General features: G+C 42.9%; 1 protein-coding gene across 1 annotated transcript in view; it reads right to left on the minus strand.

Annotated features, from left to right (window-relative positions):
• Positions 1–21,942, minus strand: part of LOC123025177 (ankyrin repeat and fibronectin type-III domain-containing protein 1-like) — a 146,265-nt gene that overhangs the window by 72,144 nt on the left and 52,179 nt on the right. The window lies entirely within an intron of this gene.

Genomic DNA, 21,942 nt, shown 5'->3' on the forward strand with positions numbered 1-21,942 from the left:
TTAATTAGAGGAGGCCAACATGGTAGGTGCTAAGCATGGCTGCAGGAAACCTTACAGGGATGCCAGCTTTATTGTGGTACACAAATTTAATTTATTCATGATTAAGTGCACAATAAATTCTCAGGACCATGTTTGTGGCTTCACACATTTAGACAAAGGGACAGAAATGACCATACTGTGCTGTCCGTGTGTGTAGTCAACACGTGTAAAGGAAACTGCGGGGATGTTTTCCTAGTGGCAACGGGCCAAACCCCAGAAGCATCTACATGCCAGATTTTAGGCATCCTTGTCCTCCACCAAAGTTCACACCCTGTGAGGGATAGGTAGAATTTCCCGAAGCCTTCTGCCATTTCGGCAACTTACTCAAGGGCAGAGAGGCAGCAAGGGGAACTGGACCAGGGCTGATGGGAGGAATTCAGTGTCATTCAGAGGAATTCAGTTAGGGTTAGGGTGTCGGTGGGAGGATCCTGGCCCAGATTTCATCTTTCCATCACGACTTGCAGGCTACCTGTGAAGGCAAAACAGAGGGACCATGTTCATCACCTTGAACTTACTGGAGGAAAGGCGGGATATGCATGCAATGAGGAAAGGGGCACATGCAGCACCTGTGCCAAATGTCAGGCTGGAGCACACCCTCCTCAGCAGGCCAGGAGAACAAAAGCCGTGCTGGCCTAGGGTGACGGCCTGCCTGTTTTTCTCCATACCCAGCCCAATCCTTTGGGAAGCCCACAAGCAGGAGATCAGAACAACAGCATCTTTTCACTTCTGTTTCCCAATAACTGGTGTTGAGAAGTTTATGTCTGATGTAAATTGTAATTGAAAACTCTGCTACAGCTTGTTGGAAAAACCCTTGTCCCAGAGTTTATTCATGGGAATCAATGATTCAATTCTATGCAAGCAGCAGTAGCACATAAATTCTTTGGGGAAATGCTGCTTGTATAGCTATAGTGCTATTTTAAATTGCATGCTGTTTCATTCATTCATTAAACGCAATCTATGGTCACCTAAGGGAGGCAGAAGGAAGGAAGCTTGATGGCAGATGATCTCTGACTTACTGGGATTCCCAAACCTTTCTAATTGAAAATATTCCTTTGGGGAAGCCATTTTTAAAGTGGTGATGGGAGGAACCATCTATTTTCTCAGAGTGGCTTGATATACAGATCTAGTTTTTATAGTTTGCTTTGGGTCAGGTGATTTGGCAGCTTCAAGGCAAAGCTGCCAAGTGTTGGTCTAAAAGGAGGACGGTGGAATTGCACTGCAGCCGCTTTGGTGCCTGCTGAAAAGATGTTCAAAGGTGGCAGATCTAAAGCAGCCACCAGCTCATTAGAACAAAGCTTCATGTTAATTTGAGAGCCTGATGTTTCTTCAGAACTCGGCTCCGTTGCAGGGGAACAGAATGGCTTCTGCCGATAGCTGGTTCCAATTTATTCACGTCTTGAAGGAGACAATAATCAGGGAAGGAGATACATAATCTTCAGATGGAACAATTAAATTTAATTGTTTGAAGACTATTTGTCTCTTTCCCCAGCCATCATCTCTGCTGCACGCCTTATAAATTGGATCCAGCTATAAGTAATATCAAGGTTTTGCCTCCCTTGAGACTTGCCCAGCTACCCCAGACCAGAATATTGGAGTTGGACTAAATGGGTCTTGTTGCTCTTAATACAGAGTTTGAGGTCATTTTGAATTTCTCATCCATGGAATTGCAAGTCTCTTTTCAAAGGGCTCAGAGACAGCTGGGTGCTGGCAGGACTCAGGTGAAGTCATGGAGACTCCAAATGTATGCCAAATAAAATTGGGCCTTGAAGAGCTATAGCAGAACCAGAACCAGAACGAATACATCTGAAGAAGCAAGCGGTTCCTCTGCGTACAGCTTTGTTCAGTTCAGGTTCTGTTGACAATTTCATGTTTGCTTTTGAACAACTCGCACATAGTATCCCTGCTATGAAATGGAACAGAAATTGCCTTGCTGCTGCCGATGATGATTTTGAGAAAACTGTAAAGGGCATTGTATGTTAATTGGGGCAGAAAAGGACAGTGCTTTTCAGACAAAAGTGGAAGTAATTCATGGAACAAACAATTTATAGATGCAATCTCCACATAATATCGTGAAGTTTGCTAATAGATTTAGAACAAAGGATTAAACCATTCATGAGGGATGGGCCTACCATTGCTAGTAGCCATGCTGTTTAACAGTGGAACCATCAGCTGAGATAGTATGTCTTCATCAAAGATTGGGACAAGCAAGGGGGAGAGATAGCTGCATTGTGGCTGAAAGCTTCCCACTGTTGGAAACAGTGTGCTTAGAGTGCCAAGGAGAAGAGCATCTAATTTACATTTATTTTGAATACTATGATTATTAGCAGACCACTGGATTTTTTCCATTAAGTACACACCATCTCAGTACTTTGTGGCTAAATCAAATAATTAGTACGGCTGCTATGGTGAATAGCCTGAAATATGAGAAGGCAGGTCAAATCTTGCACCTAACTCATGTTCATTACTTTCTATCTTTCTTATATAATGGTAGCCATCATAGTTTAGCTTGAAAAAACACTTGAACAAAGCCTTCTCCTCATGTGAAAGTAGGAGCCATTCACGCAAATTGATATGCACTAGGTTTATCATGTGTGAATTCTCAAATGAAAAGCCATTAGAAGAAAGGAATAGCTGGTAGGTTATGTAGTTGTTAATTCACCACAGGATGGATAAAAATCGATTTAAAAAATAAGATTTTTTGAATTTGAGTTTTTAATTTAAATTGTTTTTTAATAAAATGCTTTTTCAGGAAAAAGATAGTTTTCCATTTAAGATACATTATAGTTCAAATGTTATTCATTGCGAAATAAGGATTAGTTTTTAATTATGGAGTATGAAGCTGTCTATTCATGCAATGTTTGTTTGTTTGGTAAACAAATTCCGTTAATCCATTTACAATATCATGCTCTTCCAGGGGTTTCAATAAGATTATTGGGCAATAATTTTTCTATCTAGGAGATAGAAAACTGTGAATTTGTATCTACAGAAATCCTATGCCTCTTCTTCACAGCAAAAATGTTATAAAACAAACATACAGAATCCAGAAAAAGACCTTCTTCCAAAATATAGTAGATCAGCTAGTATAGTTTGGAAGCAGTATAATTTGGGCTGTTTCAAATGTGTTGAGCCACATAGTATCTTGAAGCAATATAAATTAGTGCATGGAAGCCGTTGCTTTTGATCTTGAGTGCCCCTTAATATTCCCGCTCTCTTTCAGTGCTCATTGCCTTGACCAGCTTGCTACTGTTGTAGGTGTGGACAAGCAGAGGCACTGCAGACACTTTAGATGGTAAATCCCATCTGCCCAAGTTAGCAAAGCCAGTGGTGACAGAGGATGGGAGTTGTCAGCCAAAGTATCTGAAGAGTTACAAGTTGCCCAGCTCTGTGCAATCTGCTACCAACCACAGTCCATGGCAGAGTACTGTGAAGTTGAGTGCAAGTTTAATTGCTACTAATCATAATATTTAGGCAATGCTAGTGAAACAAATTCAACAAAATAAGGAACGTGTAAAAATGCGCACTCAATTTATTTCCTAATAATTCTGATCCTGGTTTATCTCTCCTTTAAAAAGTGGTGGATCCCACAATTCAGACAGCTCATGAGACTGTAAATTCCTCCTGCAGGTGCTGTCAATTAATGCCTTCATTAAACACCAAGATCAAAGCCACACACAGATGGATCATGATGAAACAAAAGGCTGTTGAGCTGTGCGATGTCACTTACGAATATTCACAGTATGAAAAGAAATTGAAGGGATACCAGCTATACATAGAAGATGAATAATATGATAATCAGGAACTAGAGATACAGAGTATTTCCAGCACTTACTGTTTTTCAGGTCTGTTGTTTTCCTTAAAATGTAATCATCAATCAAGAAAGTTTTTTTTTAACTAGCCAAAGTCCATGATAAATACATCAAATGAATGAGCACAACAACACAATAAAGGATTTCAGCAGTATAAATAAAATAAACTCTGAACTGAAAGTCATAATTAATTTAACTCTGAATCTCCAGTACAGTTTGTAGCAATTTTGTCTAATTCTCTCTTCCTGCTCTTTTTTGCTGCAAAAGCAAACAAAGCAACATGACTATTACTATCACTTAAAAGAAAGGTAACTGTTTCTGCCAAGGCATTCCTATATCCATGTGATAGCAAGGGATTCAAGAATATCTCTCTGGGGTCACTATATAGAGAACAGATTAAAATGTAATAACAAACGACTTCAACTTGCTGTAAAGGGTAAATCCACAATCTGTGCTCACGAAGCACCTTGCTAAAAGAGCCATCCAAAACTGTGGTGGGCATAACTTGAAAATGCTACCCAATAAAGGCATTTCTTAAAGAGGATAGTCTCAGTCTGGACAGATATCTAGCTCTAAAATCTATTTTAGAAAGAGGAAACCCCTGAGAGAATTTAATTGCAGGTCTTTTCTAGTGTCTGTTCAAAATAACCAGTCTCTTAATTGGCTCTTATCCAGAGGAAAGATGGTATTCAGATCAGAAATGTAATAGCTACATGCCAATTTATGAAGCCTTGACTCCCATGTATGGTTTTCATTCATTCCCAAATGGCACAAAGCTGGAAAATGTTCAATAGGGGGTAGAGCATTTCGTTCAAAGTACACAATTGAGCACAATCCATTCTTGTACTGATTGAAGGCCATCCTGATTGTGTGTGCAAGAAAGGCTGTAGGGGCCGAAGGCAGGAGACAATAATGTTTGTTCGGCACTGTTTCCAAAACATGTGTGGTAATGCCGTCAGTCCCCCAAATTTCAGCTCCATGACATACATATTTGTCTGATCACTTTACTACAATTAATTTTCAGAGTAGGTTCAATCAGCTGCCCACCTTTGTTATAATAAAATTTCATTAATGCTGCAATGGTTTCCTGTGCCTTCAATTTTACTGCCACCCTATGCTCTTTCCATGAGAGCAACTTGTTAAAAAGGATGCCCAGATAGTGAGTTTGTTCAATAACATGTTGATCTAGACACCATCCATGCTTAGAACTTTGAGTGCCAAAAACCATGATCTTAGTTTTTAAGTAATTTATTTTTTTAATTTTAATTTTTTCTGTGGGAGTTAAACAGAAAAAAAATAACCTATGCAACAACAAATCTTTCCATCACTTCAAGCCTTCTACTGCTTTTCTTTTTCTGTTCCAAACGCCCGTCAGCTCCCATTATTCATACTGAGCGTAATAGAATTTCCATTTGTCATTGAATTCTTCTAACAATCTTCTGTTTACATAGTTAATGTGAACATATTTTTGAGAAAATATCTAGCAAACTAACAGGCCAGTAGTTTTGTGAATCGTTCCTGTCACCTCTCGTATAAATTGGAAAGATAATACCTAAGGCATTAGTCTGGGAGGCATTAGTCTGGTGGAGTTTATTTTGATGAATAAGCTGGCTAAGGCTGGTGTCTACCATTCTGAATCTTCTTTATACAGCTCTGGAGGAAGCGTGGCTTCTCTAGGGGCTTTCCTTTGGTGGTAAACAAGGTATGAGCGACTTCATCTCACTGCAAGGAACTGGCTGCCACTCTGGTAAGCCAGTATGGGCTTGGTTTTGTCCTTCAGTTCTTGGACAGGTCATGGTTTGCAGCTCTTGCACTCAGCATCAAGCCAGCCAGAATGCGATGCTGGTGTACGTCTCTTAGCCGATGTCATCACACAAGGCCCAAGTGCTGTAATAATCTGTTGAAGAACATCTAAATGCTTAACTGGCTTGTTCCAAAATAATCGATGCAGATTCATCATATTATGCCTATAAAGTCTTTCTTGAATAGTACTACTCAGCCTATGTGACCATTTATTCTTCTCTCACCAAGCATTCCTCCAGTCAAAGTTGCTCTTTCTGTAAATTATTACACCTTCAGCTGGTGTGCAGCTAGACACTAAAATGGGAAAATAGTCTCTGTATGATCAAGGACTTGAAAGGCATTTATTAGGGGAAATAATGATGGAGACCAGAACATGGTCAATAACACTACCACCACCTTTGCACATGTAAGTATAATAACCTCCAGACTGGTCCACAGAACTTCCGTGAAGTACATATAAAGTATAATACACAATCTCTAAACATCTTATTCCTTGCTGATTGTCTTTATTGTCCATAGAAGTATGTGCTGCTAGAAAAACATCTTCTAAAGAAACAAAAGCCTATCTTACTTATAAGGTCATTAAAGTCCCCACAAATGAATATGAATGCATTTGGTGATTTCTGAGTGACCTCACCCAGAAAAGAGTCAAGCCACTGGTCTTCCATTAATGGGAGGGAAAGAAGGAAGTGCTAGAGAGACGGTTACTACTGGGAGGAAGAACCCAGCTCACAGCAATCCCCCTTTTACTAACTGCGGGTTTCCTACAAATTCAAATAAGATAAAGAATGCTAATCCCCCACTTTCTCTACCATTCTTGCATTTCTTTATAGCTGGCTGACTAAACGATATACAGCCCTGAAGGAATGGTGGAGTATGTTCATACAATCATGTACCCTGCAGACAAATGATGCCATAATCTTGTAGTGGTTAGACAAATTCTCTATCCACCATTCATTGCCCCAGCCTGCCAGGTACCAGGAGATAATACCCAAGGCCTAGTCAGCTTTGAGATCTTATCTGTGTCCTTGCCCCCATACCTTGAATTGCCTTGCACCACCAATCTCTGAGGATCTAATTGATTACTGTGAGTGAATTTATTTATACATTGATGGATGTACCCATCAAACTTCCCAGGGCATGGCAGATCAGAGGTCTGGTCAGCTTCCACCCCTATTTGATTGTCAGCCCCACCCTGCGGGGCAACGCTGCCATCACTGCTTGCTCTGCAGATGTTCCCTGGCCTTGATCCAATTAATTTGCTACTGGGGGCATTTTCTGTTTCTCATTTGTATAATTAAAAGTTTTTAAGTAGCTTCAACTCCCCCCAAAAAGTATGCGTGAAGAATTTAAAATAAAACACTGGAAACTTCAGTTTGAATATCTTCATATAATCAACCCCAGAAACAAATTAATTTGTTATGGCCAAAACCAAGGCAAGCCTATACATGTCTACTTAGGCCTACTTAGAATTAAGCCCATTGGTTTCAGAGGGACCTACTTCCAGGAAAGTGAGTATAGGATTGCACCTATAATTCTGTTGTGCAGCTTTTTGTGAATATTAGTATTTCTTCATTGATTTTTACAGGTTTGAATTTTTAAAAACACTGGAATTCAGACGATTGCAGTCATGCTCTTAAGAAGAGATAACATGGCTTTGGTTTTGCTTTACTGGAGATTTAGGCTCATGTACACAGTTCTGATGTCTAAAAAGTTCTGAGCTATAAAGGGCATAGAGTGCATTGAGATGATTAGGTAGATGCTACCAAATCCATTTACCATGTTTGCAGAATTACCTGCTATAAGAACATTTTAGCTGCAGCAGAATAAGCTTCAATCAGAGCAGTAAACTGAGAGTCTACACAGGTGGACATGAATAAAGCATACAAGAGAAGCCCTTCTGTTACAAAGAGCTTTCCAGAATCAGGTGATTTCAACTGGATGTAGAATTTGTTGTGTTGGCTTTGATTTTGCTTGCCTTTTCCTTCCTTCCTTTCCTTTTTAATGCTGTGGCCTGCTTTACGTGATCTGATTACTAAAAGGATGATTGGTAGAGTCAATGAGATAGTCATCTTGATTCTTCCTTAAGAAGACCCTGTGAGCAAATGGATGCACATCACAGATTGTGTGGAAGGGCAGGCACAGGTTTCTCTGTAAGCGCATTCCCTGTCACAAAGAGACAGGTTTAGAGGGTTTCCTGATGAGGCTTTTATTATGCAATCACACTGCCTTATTAATGGGATTTTATTGAGCAGGGCTTCAGATAGGGTAGCCTTCTTATATTTTGGTCCATCTTCCCCATATTAATGTTAAAAAAAAACTGTTAAGGGACAAGAGATCAGCATTTTGTTAGCAAAGGGAGCTCTTTATCTGGAAGTTCCCTTTCTCTCATACCGAAGTGGAGAAGAATTTCCTGAGTACAATCATCAGGACCCCCCACTGGGGGTGGATCGACCAATGGAAATGGATTGCCTCTGCTCCACTCAAGCTCATTTTTCTGTTGCTCTCACATGCTCTTGCCCTCAATTTTCTTTCTCTTAAGTATCCTTACTCTACAATATCAGGCACAGCATCAGCACAGGTATTGGTCACCAATGAAGCCAAGAAAGTCAGAGTACAGATAAATTATTGGTTGCCTTTAAAAAAAAAAAAAAGCTACAGTGAAAAATGTGTTGCTCTGAGCAACCTATTTAAATTCTATGTCTTGCAATCTGACTTAAAGCAAGGCCTTGGAGGCAAATGGGCCCTGCCGTTTTATTTTTTTCTAAGAAAGCAAGATCTCTTGAATAAATACTATAATTTTCACTACCCAAGTTCCCTTCAATAAAACCTTTTAACGTTCCTTTTCCTAATTTGGCAACCTTGTCTGATGCATAATATACATTTTCAGGGAGGGGTGTTGTATAGCGAACTTGTGAGGGTGTGAAATATTTGCCTTGTTCTCTTAATAAAATAAATTAATTAAAGAACATATCTGTTTGAATCCAGATAAGATGGAGGTCCATTTGGTAGGTGGTTCAGGTTTCCAGGTGAGTGACTTTGGCCTGTCCTGGATGGGGTTGCACTCCCTCTAAAGGACAGGTCTGCAGCTTAGGAGTGCTCCTCACCCCGAAACTGTCCCCGGAAGCCCAGGTGATGGCGGTGGTGAGGAGCACTTTCCTTCAGCTGCAGCTGCTCCATCAGCTGCATCCTTCCCTGGATAAGAACTGCCTAGCAATGGTGACACACACTCTGGTAACCTCCCGGTTGGACTACTTTAACATACTCTAGGTGGGGCTGCCTTTGAAAATGGTCTGGATACTTCAAATGGTGCAAAACAGAGCTGCCAGGTTGCTGTCGGGGACCGGTTGTTATTCTCATATAACTCCGGTCCTCCATCAGCTTCACTGGCTTCCCACTGAAGTCTGGGCCCAATTTAAGGTGCTGGTATTAACCTATAAAGTTATAAATGGCTTGGGACCAGGATCCCTGAAGGACTGCCTTTTCCCCTATATGCCCCCCACTCCTTAAGATGTGCAGCAGAGGCCTTGCTCCAGGAACCCTCCTTGGAGGAGGTTAGGAGAGAATATACTCAGAGGAGGGCCTTCTCTGAGGTGGCGCCCCAGCTATGGAATGCGCTCACCAGAGAGGTCTGCTGGGTGCTGACATTAGATGCTTTTCGGACCTTTTTATTTTCCTGTAATTTTAAAGTTTAAATATTTTAATTATGTTTTATTCTCAGACATGGATTATTATGATTATGGGTTATTATATGTATTTATGGTGTTCTGTTTGTAAGCCGTCCAGAGATGTGTCATAATTGGACGGGATAAAAATACCCAAGTAAGTAAATAAATAAATAAAGGGCTGGCGTACTTCTTGTTGGAGATAATTAAGAAAAAGATGCTTTGACCTCTTTATTTTCGTGCTCACCCCACAAATCTGAACAAGATAGAACGGCTGCCTTGATTTTTACCTATCGAACCATGAAAGATAGAAATTATATCACTACTGGCACAGCTTCTGCACAATTTGAATTGTCCTTTCAGCTTTTATTATTCTGGCGGCACTGTATTCTTTGGTGGTGCTCGATTCAAGTAGGATGACATGACACTCATATTCCAAAGTATTTGTACTCAGTGCTTCAATTCAGACAGCACATCAAATAATGGCTTGTGCTAATCATTGGTAAAGACCCAAACCATTTGTCAAGCTTCCAAAAATATATAACAAACAAATGGTGAATTAGAGCTTGTTACTTGTTTTCAATTTCAGCACCCGACTTCCTGATTTCAACCCCATCTCTGTAGTACAGCAGCTGCCTGAGCCTAAACAAAACCCACAACTAGCTATTTATCTCTTCAAGCCACCTGGTATTCAAAGATGCTGTACGTGGTAAAACACAGACTATAAAATGGCAATAGAAACAATGGATCAAATTGGATCAGTAATGTATTAAGGTAAACGTAAAGGTTTCTCCATGACAGTCAAGTCCAGTCATGTCTGACTCTAGGGGGCGCTGCTCATCTCCATTTCCTAGCTGAGGGAGCCAGCGTTTGTCCACAGACAGTCTCCATGGTTGTGTGGCTGGCATGACTAAACACCAAAGTGCACGGAACGCTGTTACCTTCCCACCGAAGTGCTACCTTTTTATCTACTTGCATTTGCATGCTTTCAAACTGCAAGGCTGGCAGGAGCTGGGATGGAGCAATGGGAACTCACCCCGTTCTGCAGATTCGAACCGGCAACCTTTTGATCAACCAGCCCAGCAGCACAGCAGTTTAAGCCACAGCGCCACCTGCATCCCAATCAGTAACGTATTAGTGGCATATAATAAATGCATTTGTCAATGCTTTGTCAATACTTTGCGAATTTGGGCATAATGGCAAAGAACAGGAAGCGTGAACTGTAGTTTGGCAGCCCTTGCAGTCATGGTCTGTGGAAAGAGATGGGCTGGCAGAATGCAAGCTATATAGCCGTTGACTGTCAGAAAAACAAGTCAGGATTCTGGAGAACACTGGCTTATTCTGAACACATGGAGCAAGAAGCCGGTATTCCAAGTCTGGTAATGTTTGATTTCTGGTTTGTTTAGTGGTTGTGCTAGTGGGGAAAATTACACGGAGGAAATGAATGAACAACTGAAGTGAATGTTACCTAGGCAAGTGGTTTTACCTGAGATCTTGTATAATAGGATGGCATACAAAAGCTTTTAATTAATTAATTAATTAAGAAAGGAAGAAAGAACCTTTGTTTTCTGATAAGAAAAGTCAGATGTCCACTCTGTGACTTCATTAATGTAAACATAGAAAAGCAAAGGAGGAGCTGAATCCCTCCTTGTGTTGCTTCGCTGCCACCACTGACTGGTTAACACCGATCTGTTGGTGCTTGGCATTGTCCTGCGGTGGCCAAGTGCAGACATGCGTCACTAGCATCTGTGGGCAGGGATGGGTGCCATGCTAAGCACAAGTGGGTTGGTTGTTCACCAAATCAACCCACAGCAGTGCTGACAGATAAGCTTCTCTGAGACTTATCACGACTTGCTTCTAACTCCTCCCGCATCTTCTGGAATGTATTCCAGGGGCCTTTAGGCGAACATTCCCACCCTTTAATCCTTTGCTCCCTGCTGTGTTGCAAACACTTCAGCTCTTGGTTCATTGAGCACTTTGGACACGCCTCGCCTTTGCCGACTTCTCACAGGAAGATTTCTGATCCTTCCTGACCCGTGTCTGCCCACGCTTCCTTTGCCAATAAACACGGCAAACTCCGACACTTCCTTTACCCGTGTTATTTGAGTAGCGTGATGCTTCCTTCACCTGCCTAAGAAGCAGGTTGCAATCACTGTCCCCCCCTTGAAGCCCCGCCATGCTCTGACAGCCACAGAAGTGGCACATGCTCGCGAGTCCTTCCTCGCCCCTGCCGCACTCCCATGTTGCAGGAGGTGGGTTGGAGTCAGGCTCCCTCTTCACCTGTTTCCAGCTCCTGCACACACACTTTTGTTTATCCAGAGAGTCACATTTCCCTCACCCTGCTATTTCTCCATCACCCAAACTGGTGTCCAAGGGCATGGGACGCCTGCCTCCCTCCTACACCGTCACATACTCAGCGGTGGCGCCTAAGTTATGGAATGCGCTCCCCAGAGAGGTCCGCCTGGCGCCGTCGTTATTTGTTTTTCGGCGCCAGGTAAAGACCTTTTTATTTAAGCAACATTTTAAATGTTAATACTACTGAATTTTATCTGGCCAGGGCGGCTTATTTTATATTGTGTGTATATTGCATTTTAAATTATTATTACTATTTTATATGTATATTTTAATTTATGTGGTTTTATTTATTGTTGTAAGCCGCCCTGAGGCTTTGGCGAATGGGGCGGCATACAAATGTTTTAATAAATAAATAAAAAAAATACTGCCTCCCATCGGCACCATGGAACGGTTCCCTAGTTTTTGCATTTGTTTCCGTATAAGCAGACATGGCTGTGCAATTCTTAAGAAATTTTTATTGAAAAACAAGATTAGTAGCAAGTTCGGCAGACAAGGCAGCAAGAGAACAGTTCAGGCTACTACTTCACATTAGCTTGGCAGGGTACTCTGAGTCTGGATTTTACTGGCTAGAGGCTTTGCTCATATGGAGCATTGGCTTAGGTGATATTTATTTATTTACTTATTATTTAAAACATTTCTGTGCCGCCCCCATCGCAACAAGGCCTCGGGGCGGCTCACAGCATAATTAAAGCATATAAATAACAATTAAGACAATTAGAGATTAAAAAGCCCGGTAGCATCACTGCATATTGATGCAGTGGGGGAAGGATAAAGAGGAAAGCATAGGCACTGGGAGAATGTCATGTGATTATATTGAAACATGAGGTATTAATAGAGTAATGGCAGGGTTTTATGTGGGGAATGCTATTACGCAGCTGATTGGGAGGAGATGGAAGCTCACATGGCTCTGGTTTTCCAGGGATATCCTTGTGGGGAAAGGACACTATCATGGGATATGGCGACCATGCATTGAAGAAGGGGTGGTGGAGCTGGGGACGGGAGGCTCACCTGCTTTAATCTGGTTGGTATAATTGGGAAATTCTGCTACTGTAATCCCCCTCTTGGATGCGTACCTTAATGTGCTGAGAGGGTTGGACAATGTCAGAGAAGCCATGAGCAAGGCCTCCGGGAGACCAGACTCTCTCACTAGTCTGGTTTCCTAACAAGGCAAAATCAGGTGACCAAGGTGAAATGGTCAAAGCTGAGGCACCGGGTGAAGATGCATCGATCCCGTTTAGGAGTAGCAGGAATATCAGCAGAAGAGAATGGATGTCTCTAATCGTGATGGGGGCAGAGAAGATCCCAAAGGGCAGCTGTGGGGAAGCATCAGCAGTTGAACGGGATACTTCGACTTCAAGAGGATCTTTTACAGACAACAGCCATTGTCAAGCAGTCGCTCCAGCTAACTCTGGTCAGTGTTGCACAGCGTAAGGCATTAGCAAGCCATTTCATAACAGTCTTACCTTGTACACCTATGATGAAATGACCCAATGAGAAACAAGAGTTCATGCGTGCAGATGAGATTCCCAAGTCAGAAGGCACTCAAACAGCTACTGAGCAAGACAGTAGTACAAGAGTAGGATAGTGCAAGAGCAAGACAAGTGTGGATAGTGCTAGCACTAATGATGCAACTAGATCAAAGCTGAAAGGAAGTTGAGTGGCTGACTTGCACAGAGGTGAAAAGAAAGACCATTGCTGCACAATACCTACAACTGGAACATGCAATGAGAAAAGTATGAACCAAGGAGAACTGGAAATGGTAAAGCAGGAGATGGAATGTCTAAACATTGCAGTACATGGTATGAGTAAACTAAAGTGCACTGGACTGGGATATTTCCAGTCAGACAAATACAGAGTGTTTTCCTCCAGAAGTGACAAACTCAGACAAAACAGAGTAACTCTAATACTGAGGCAAGATGTAGCAGAAATGAGGAAAGAGAATGGCTTCTCATGACAAATACATCAGACAAGGGTGTATTTTCGCTCCCTATCTGTTCAGTCTGGACACAGAACATGTAAAAAAAGTTCGATTAAGATCTGAGGAGGCAGGAATGAAAATTGGTGGAAGATACATCAATGATTTAAGATATGCAGATAATGCCACCTTACTGGCACAAAACAGCAATGAACTTAATTCCTGCTGAAAGTGAACAAAGAACAAAAGCAGGGCCACAGTTGAACATTAAAAAATGACCCCAGAAGAATTGATTTTTATGTCAACAACGAAGGGATTGAAAGTGTGAAATATTTTAATACCTTGTCTCGGCCATCGTTTCAAAGGGAGACTGCAGCCAAGAAATTTGAAAAAGACTGGGACTGGGAAGGACAGCCATGTAGGGATGAGAAAGGATAATCAAGCATAAGGTTGTTTCCCTACAGAGCCAGGCCAAGATCATCCTCTTCCACATGTGCTTATTCACTGTTCATGGGTGTGAAAGCGGGACAGTGGAGCAAGACGACGGCAATTAAAAGGACGCATCCAAAACATGGTACTGGAGGGGAGCCCTGGAGGGCCAGGAAGTTGAAAAAGTGGCTTCTGGATCAAGTCAAGCCAGAACTTTCCTTAGAAGCAAGAGTGGCAAATCTGAAGCTGTCGCACTTTGGAAACATTATGTAAGAAGGCCATATTTAACTGATAACTGAGTTCTGTACTGACTTACTGGACCTTTTCCTACTACTTTGGTTTCGAAAATGGTCCATGGCACGAGGGAAGTTCTGCACAATCTGACCCCATCCCAGCCAGCTCCCCAGAGTCAATGTCCACATGGCTTCAGTATGTGGGGATGCCCCCACGGGTGGGCAACACCTTCATCCGTGGTAAACTGCCCACAACTGCTGTGATCATGGCTTTTTGTCCAGAGAAGCATATATATGTAGCTACTGCAGGCCAATGGTCTATCTTGGCAGAAGGTCCTCCTGTAGCCCCGTTCCACCCCAGCCTCTTCACCTGCAGTGCAGAGTGATGGACGAACCGCAATCCACTCCGTCCTAGGAATGGCTGCCGATTATAACTATTTTTATTGTGGAAATACACATAACCAATAGTGTTCGTTCTTACCTTAACTCAGTTCCAGGCCCTTTCTAGAGTATGCAAGAGGAGGGCTAGCAGTCAGCTGTCATGATGCTTTGGCTGCAGAGATAAGCGGATTGAAGGAGAAGGAGCGACGACAAAGGCAGGGTTGGGGAAAAGATGTAGTTCGGAGTGAGTTCGGGAAGGCCTAGCTTAGTGGCCAGTCTGGGGAGGGGAAGCAGCTGCCATTGATGTCTTAGGGAAAAGGCAACAAAGCCAGGCTTTCTCATGCAAATTGAGCCGGGCAGTGGAGAAGGAGCTGCAAAAGCTGTATCTGGAGGGCTTATCTGTCACTGCAGAGGCCAGAAAACCACATTCCAGGCTGGGTCACCTATTGAGAGAAGCAAGCAGGCCTTGGTTTATATATCAAGTACTTGGTGCTGCTGCAAACACCCCCAGAACACTCCCAAATTGTCGAGCTAGAGGTGCATTAATAATAACTAGGGGAGAAGGACAATCTTGAGAAAAGAAAGTCAGAAGAATCAGAAACAGTTTTGAGTGTGCAGTGACAGATAACCAAGTCACCAAAGCTACACTACATCGCACTGCTAACACCCATGGTGTGAATGCACCTTTGCACCTAAGGTGACCCTGCGCTTTGAACGGGCAGTTCTGCATCCCGTGGCATTATAAGCACCATGGCATGAAAAAGAGGCCTCTCCACCATCCTTTGCATTCCAGTGTAATACCTGATCTCACCACCCAAATAGGGGATTGCAAGTGCCCTTGAAAGCACACAAGGGCAAGCGTCTCATTATGAATTTTAGTTTGCTACAAGAAAGACGATGCTACAAGGAACAGAACGGCCCTTGTCATCCTAGTAGCGTTTGGAAATGCATTTGTCAGTATCTGATGATTTTCGCCTCAGAAAAAACTTGCATTGGGAAATGCCTCTATATGCAAGAAGTTGATTTCATAGATTTGCTGCGGGGAGGAAAAGAAAAAAAATGAATCTAGTGGCTCGCTTGGTAGTGGGGAGGGGCTGCATCAAAGCATCAGATTGCTGGGAGTTAAATTATGATTTACATAAGTGTTTATGGAGATACAGAAATGCAATTAAAATGGTTCCCCTTTCTAAATTCAGATAAATTTAATCTCTTCCCTTTCAAATAATTATATTCGCACCTCCTTTTTGTTGCTCTGCACTTTCTCCTAGTTCTTTGAGGCCTGTTCAAAGAAGACACCCACCAACTACATTAGCAAAGGAAGAAGTCCACAAGCAGAACAGAAACCTAAGTAACTGCTTTACCCTTTACTAGCTAGTTTTGTAAGTGTTATGATGGCAGACAGCTGGGTACTCCGTCATGTAAGTGCCACACGGAGGTCAGATGAGCAATGTACTGAACAAATCGTCAGCCACTGCCAAACAGATAATTGATACTCCTTAGAAGCAGGGCAAAATGGAAATATCCATCCACTGTTGCTAAAACATCTGCTTTTCAGAGGTAGAACTGCAGTGTGCTTCTCATTTCCAGGACTAGAATCTATCAATATCTCTGTCTGCCGTGCATTCGCGTATTCTACTTCTAAAGCCATTTCTGTTAGTAGTCAACCCATTCTGTAGCAGTGAATTATACAGTTTCATTATACATTCCATAAAGTACATTATCAAAATCCAGCTTCCCTTTCGGAAGTTTTTCCTGTCCTCCATTGTGTATATACTCTTAACTATGTATCACTCCTCCACATGTCACTTCTCTTTTCCCACAGTCTCACAGTATTCATAGATGTGCACACTGCTGGTAGTTTAACTCTTCCTCTGTATCTTGCTGTTTACTTTCAGGCTGATGTCAACCGACTTAGATATTTCTCATTCCACCTAAATGTCACTAAAATAGTAGATCTTCTGTAGATTGTACAGTAAGTTAATAGTTGGCCGCCCAGACAGCATAATGCTGGTGGGCATCTTTTATACAAGTCAAATAAATAAATATTGCTGCTTGCAGTGGGAGAAAGTCATCTTCATTGTCCAGCAACCATATTTCTGTGGATTCTGCGACTCACACATATGGGTTTTATGTGCCTGCACCGAATAGAGTTTGGAACTTCCAAGAGCTAAGCAGAACTTTAGTTGGGAGCCCTGCTTTGGACATGTCTTCCAACTCCATTCCTTCTTTTCTGCTGCAGTGACAGAGAGCAATCTGGAAGGCTCAGCATCATGACAATTTTTTTAAAAGATCCCTTTTCCTTTCTCCTGGCCACTAAGGCACTTATCAGAGCTTCCTTTCCCTCTTTTCTCTTGCAGTCTCCTCTTAAGGGAGGTGGTTCCAACGGCCTTTTGCAAAAGGTCCTCCCACTGCAGCAGGATCACAAAGATGTTCTAAGTGCCTGGGGACACTCACAAGGCACACTCCGCTCCCTGTGCAAGACCTTCTCTAAGCAGGTCAGCAAGAGTCAGACAGACTTTCTCTGTGCCCTCCTTTGGGAGTCAGAATTAAAGGCAGTCAACTCAGCTGTACAGGACAGTTCCCTAAAGGTAAAGGTAAAGGTTTCCCCTTGACATTAAGTCCAGTCATGTCTGACTCTTGGGGGCGCTGCTCATCTCCGTTTCCTAGCCGAGGGAGCCAGCGTTTGTCCGCAATCTCTGTGGTCATGTGGCTAGCATGACTAAACACCGCAGTGCATGGAACGCTGTTACCTTCCCACTGAAGTGGTACCTTTTTATCTACTTGCACTTGCATGCTTTCAAACTGCAAGGTTGGCAGGAGCTGGGACAGAGCAACGGGAACTCACCCCGTTGTGCAGATTCGAACAGGTGACCTTTCGCTCAACCAGCCCAGCAGCACAGCGGTTTAACCCACTGTGCCACCTGCAGTCCCTAACAGTCCCCTACATAGTGTCTAATTTAATATCTGTGTAAGACCACCTTCCTCCTCTATCATTCTTATGGAGAACATGACCACACCATGAGCCCTCTTGGTGGCATTCAGAAGCCCAGTGCCAGCACCGTCAATGGTCTCTCTGCACCAGCAGCTCACAGACAGCCCTCTGGTGCCTATGGTCAGTATTATGTTCAGCAGATTCCGAGGTTAGACCAAATCCCTTGTCCTGGAGATCGGACTGCCACCAGGTCCTTGCACTGGCCCAGTTCTCAATAGGTTTTCGGCTGACATTACTCTACCAGTCTTGGTATCAATGCTACAAGTTCCAGTCCATGCCATAAAACAGTCATGGACAAAACCCTGCACAATTCCACCTGTGCTTTGCAATCTTGAGAACCTTTACAACATTCAAGATGACTGCTCATTCCTTTGCAGATGCCTTGTGCCTAATTTTATCACTGTGGATACATCTCAAGCAAGGTCTAAGCGTAAGATGCATAACTGTTAGATGTGGAAAGATGAAAAGTCGATGACACTGGATACAAAATATAATCCATCTGTGGAAGAAAGTGGCTCCTCTATTCAACCACATCCCTGCAGACACTGAGGCCTCCTTTCAGACTGAGATTCACAGATAGTGAACTGAGATCACTGCACACTGCTTGGTCGAATGTGGATGGACGTCTATAGCAGCAGTCATTTCCCTCAAGAGGTATTATAAAAACTGCTGGATGAGCACGACATTGTGAATGGATGAATAGCATTCATTTACCAAAAAATTAAGCATTGCATGAATATGCAGCCTCATGCGACATAATTAAAAACTAATCCTTATTTCATGATACCTTTGTATCTTAAATAGAAAACTATCTATTTAAATCTGATTTAATTTTTTAAAATCTGAGCTTTTCATTTAAATAGTAATAATTGATTTTCTCCACCCTGGAAGATTTATTCCTTTCTGCAATACCCCTGCTCACCAAGAAGTATTAGGGGGAAATAGTACCTCCCAGTCATTAATCCATAACTATCCAGATTTTCAGAACATTATCTGGTGAAAACTCTACCCTCTAGACTTCCTGATGGTGGCAGCTAAACGTAAAACCTGAGACAATTTAAAGGAGTCAGTCATTGTATATATAGCACTTACTCTGACAGCAGAACTGTGGCAGGTTATGTGCAATGCAGCAAGGAAAGGGCATTTGCTGCCCTTTCCCTGGAACTTTCCGAGGAAAGGCTTTCGGTATTATGCAGCTGGTTAGCAGGTCTACACCTTCAGCCTAGGTTTGAAGAGGAGCAGTTGTAAAGGGACAGCTTGGCTCAAGGGCTTGTACCCTCCAGAAGACAAAGGTATGTTGTCTTCTGCTGTGCTCTGGGAAACGGCATGAGGGACAGGGTGGGAGGAAACTAGCAGAAGATTTTCTGTGTCTGTGTATAGAACAGATTGTGGGTTCATTCCTGATACTAAGACTCCTGCCTCAGGGCCAAACTACACATATGAGTTGCACATTTTAAAAAAGTGTGCTTAACCTGGCCATTGGTATTAGTCATGGGATTCCGATTGGGAGCATGTACCCAGTCTGCCTTGGGCTCTGTGCCAGTTTCCTGGTTCGTCCCCTCTGCTGCCACATGCCCTTGGAAGGTGCTGCATCCTGCAAACAGCACCTCTGGGGGCAAACAATAGTCAGGTGGGCAGCATACTAATGCAGACTCCTGCTCCAGATCAAGAGCACCTTCTGGATTGGGTCTCCTCAGACGCCTTTTCTTCAAAACATCAGCCTTCGTCATTGTTTTTCTCAGCCACTGGTCACCCTATGGATCACTGCTCTCCAGGACTCTCTGTCTTGCACTGCTTCCTTCAAGACCGCCATGTCCATCCCAGTGTCTTCCTTTATGGTGTCCAGTCAACGGGTTCTGGGGTGGCCCCTTCTCCTTGTTCTGCTGATCATTCCCAGCATGATTGACTTTCACTCTCAGGACATGGCTGAAGTATGACCGCCTTTGCTTGATCTTGGCTTCAAGTGATATTTTTGGTGAAGCTCAGTCTAGGACTTCTTTGTGATTTTTGCAGACCGTGGGATGCGCAACAGTCGTCTCCAGCACCACAATTCAAAAGCATCCACCCTTCTTCTATCTGCCTTTTTCAGAGTCCACAACCTTACTACATTTTTAAAAATCAGGACTATCATCACATGAAGTTTGTGATTTAAGTATGTATTCCAATGCAACTTGCTCCGGGTTGTCTCTAAGCATTCAGTGTGTATTCGGAGGTGTGAAACATGCTCCCTACGCAGGGTCAGAGGACCTTGTGCTCATTTCAGGGCCGCATCCTGGTACTGCAAAGAACCCTTGGGCTATAATCTTGGCAAAAAGAACATTTGTTTGGGGTGTGTGCATGAAGAGAAAATAAGCAAGGCTATAACAAGAAGAGCCTAATGCTGGGAACAATAGATGGCAAAGGAAGAGGACGGCAGAGGATGCGGTGGCTGGATGGAGACACTGAATCAGTCGGTGTGAGCTTCAGTGGACTCTGGGAGATGGTGGAGGACAGGAAGGCATGGAGGAATGTTGTCCATGGGGTCGCAGTGGGTCAGACATGACTTCGCGACTAACAACAACAACAAATAACAAGCAGGAGTGTGTGAAGAGTTGTGTGGACACCCTGTTGTTGTGGAGAACAGAATAATATTTTGCTGCACTTAGCTGGCAATAACGTTGGAGTTAGTGCTTAACTCTTAGGGACTTAGTTTCTCAACTGTGCATCTGTGGGGGAGATATGCCAACATTTTACAAACCTTTTTTCTTAATTCTGTATATTTTTCCTCACTTGCCTGAGCCTCAGAATGACTATCAGATTAACTCAACAAATACTAGAGCTAGGCAGTTTTAAGAGTGCTTTCTGTACAAAATCGGAGGTAAAATTCCCACAGATAGGAGGTATGTGTAGGTTGATCTCTACATCTTGGGAAATGGCAGTTTGATTTCTGTGCCCCCCTCTGCCCCCCACTGATATACTTCCCACTGGAGAAGCATGCTTCTAAATAGAAAGTCACCTAAGATTGTTCTTCTGTGAAGTTTCTTCTTTCCCACTTGTACTCTTGTGGGCAATCTGATTGGTGACAAAGGCAAGGAGAGAGCAATTCACCACTTCCTGCCCTTGGGAAAGGCCCAGTAGCCAGAGGGCTGTCACCCGTGCTGTTTGCATAAAGGGTGATGACATTTAACAAGGTGGGAAGGGCTGTTAATCCTTCTATTGATGGCAGTGTCTGGCCATCCCCTGCTGTCGTCCCACCTGATATTCAGGACAGCACAATCCAACCCAACCAAGATGCTGGTTCTCAGCTCACATGTGAGATTAAGGCAGGCCAGGCAGGCCAGGCAGGCTGTTGCGGGGGGAGGGGGGGAGCGCAGATCTGAGATTGTATTGACCGGTGATGTTGGTCACACCCAATGACAACTTCACTGAAATGAAAAAAGGGGAAAAAATCCAGCAGGCTTTCTTCTGCTCATATTGAAAATCCATCAGTTCCATGAGCCAGGGAGCCCTAAAACTTGCTGCTGACTGAAACCCACAAGATGTAGGGGAGAGATCTGCAGCACAGCCAAATCTGAGAAGGGAGTTTGGTTGCTGTAATGGCCAGGAGATGAAAAGAGCAGCCCTCCACGTCAGGGTAACACAACATGATTAAAATACGACAATGACAAAAATGGAAGTTCTGTTGCGCACTACAAATGGATTTTGGACCTTGCCACAAGTAGGATAATGGAACTGAATAAGTTAAGTCAAATTTTAGATGTCTAGCCATGGCAATACATAAGTTAACATGAGACAATTCAAAATGCTGGTGATTGATTTTTCATTGGCAAAATAATTGATAAAATGAATGCCAGCAAGTCCTCAATTGGATGATTATCTCTCTCTTTATGTAAGATTTGGCACAAACTTTGTTTTCTGTGTTGCCTCACATCACACACTGGCTTCATTTGGTTGTCTTGTTAAACTATGGCTTAGTGACATGTGCCAAACGTTTCTCCTCTGGTCTTGCTGTGAGGAGTTTGAAAGCTTCTGCTTTTCATTACCTACAGTTTGTCCTGTTGTCCAAACTTGGCAAATGCTGATTAATTTCATGCATGGTTAGCATCAAGTAAACTAACTACAAACCATGGCTTATGAAGCTAATGCAGGCTAAGATTAACCGGTCTGCAGCTTATACAGTATGGCAGACCGTGGTTAGTACACATGTCTGTACTACTCCTGCCTGCATGGGAAAAGAATTGGGAAGCACAATGATGAAGAAAAAACTGAACACAGCCAACATACGATGTGATCATAACTTATTTCTGCATTATAGAAGGCATGGGGGCCCTTTTAGATAGGCCCT

This window comes from Varanus komodoensis, unplaced genomic scaffold (genome assembly GCF_004798865.1).
Source record: "Varanus komodoensis strain SLA01 unplaced genomic scaffold, ASM479886v1 scaffold26, whole genome shotgun sequence".
NCBI classification, from domain to species: domain Eukaryota; kingdom Metazoa; phylum Chordata; class Lepidosauria; order Squamata; family Varanidae; genus Varanus; species Varanus komodoensis.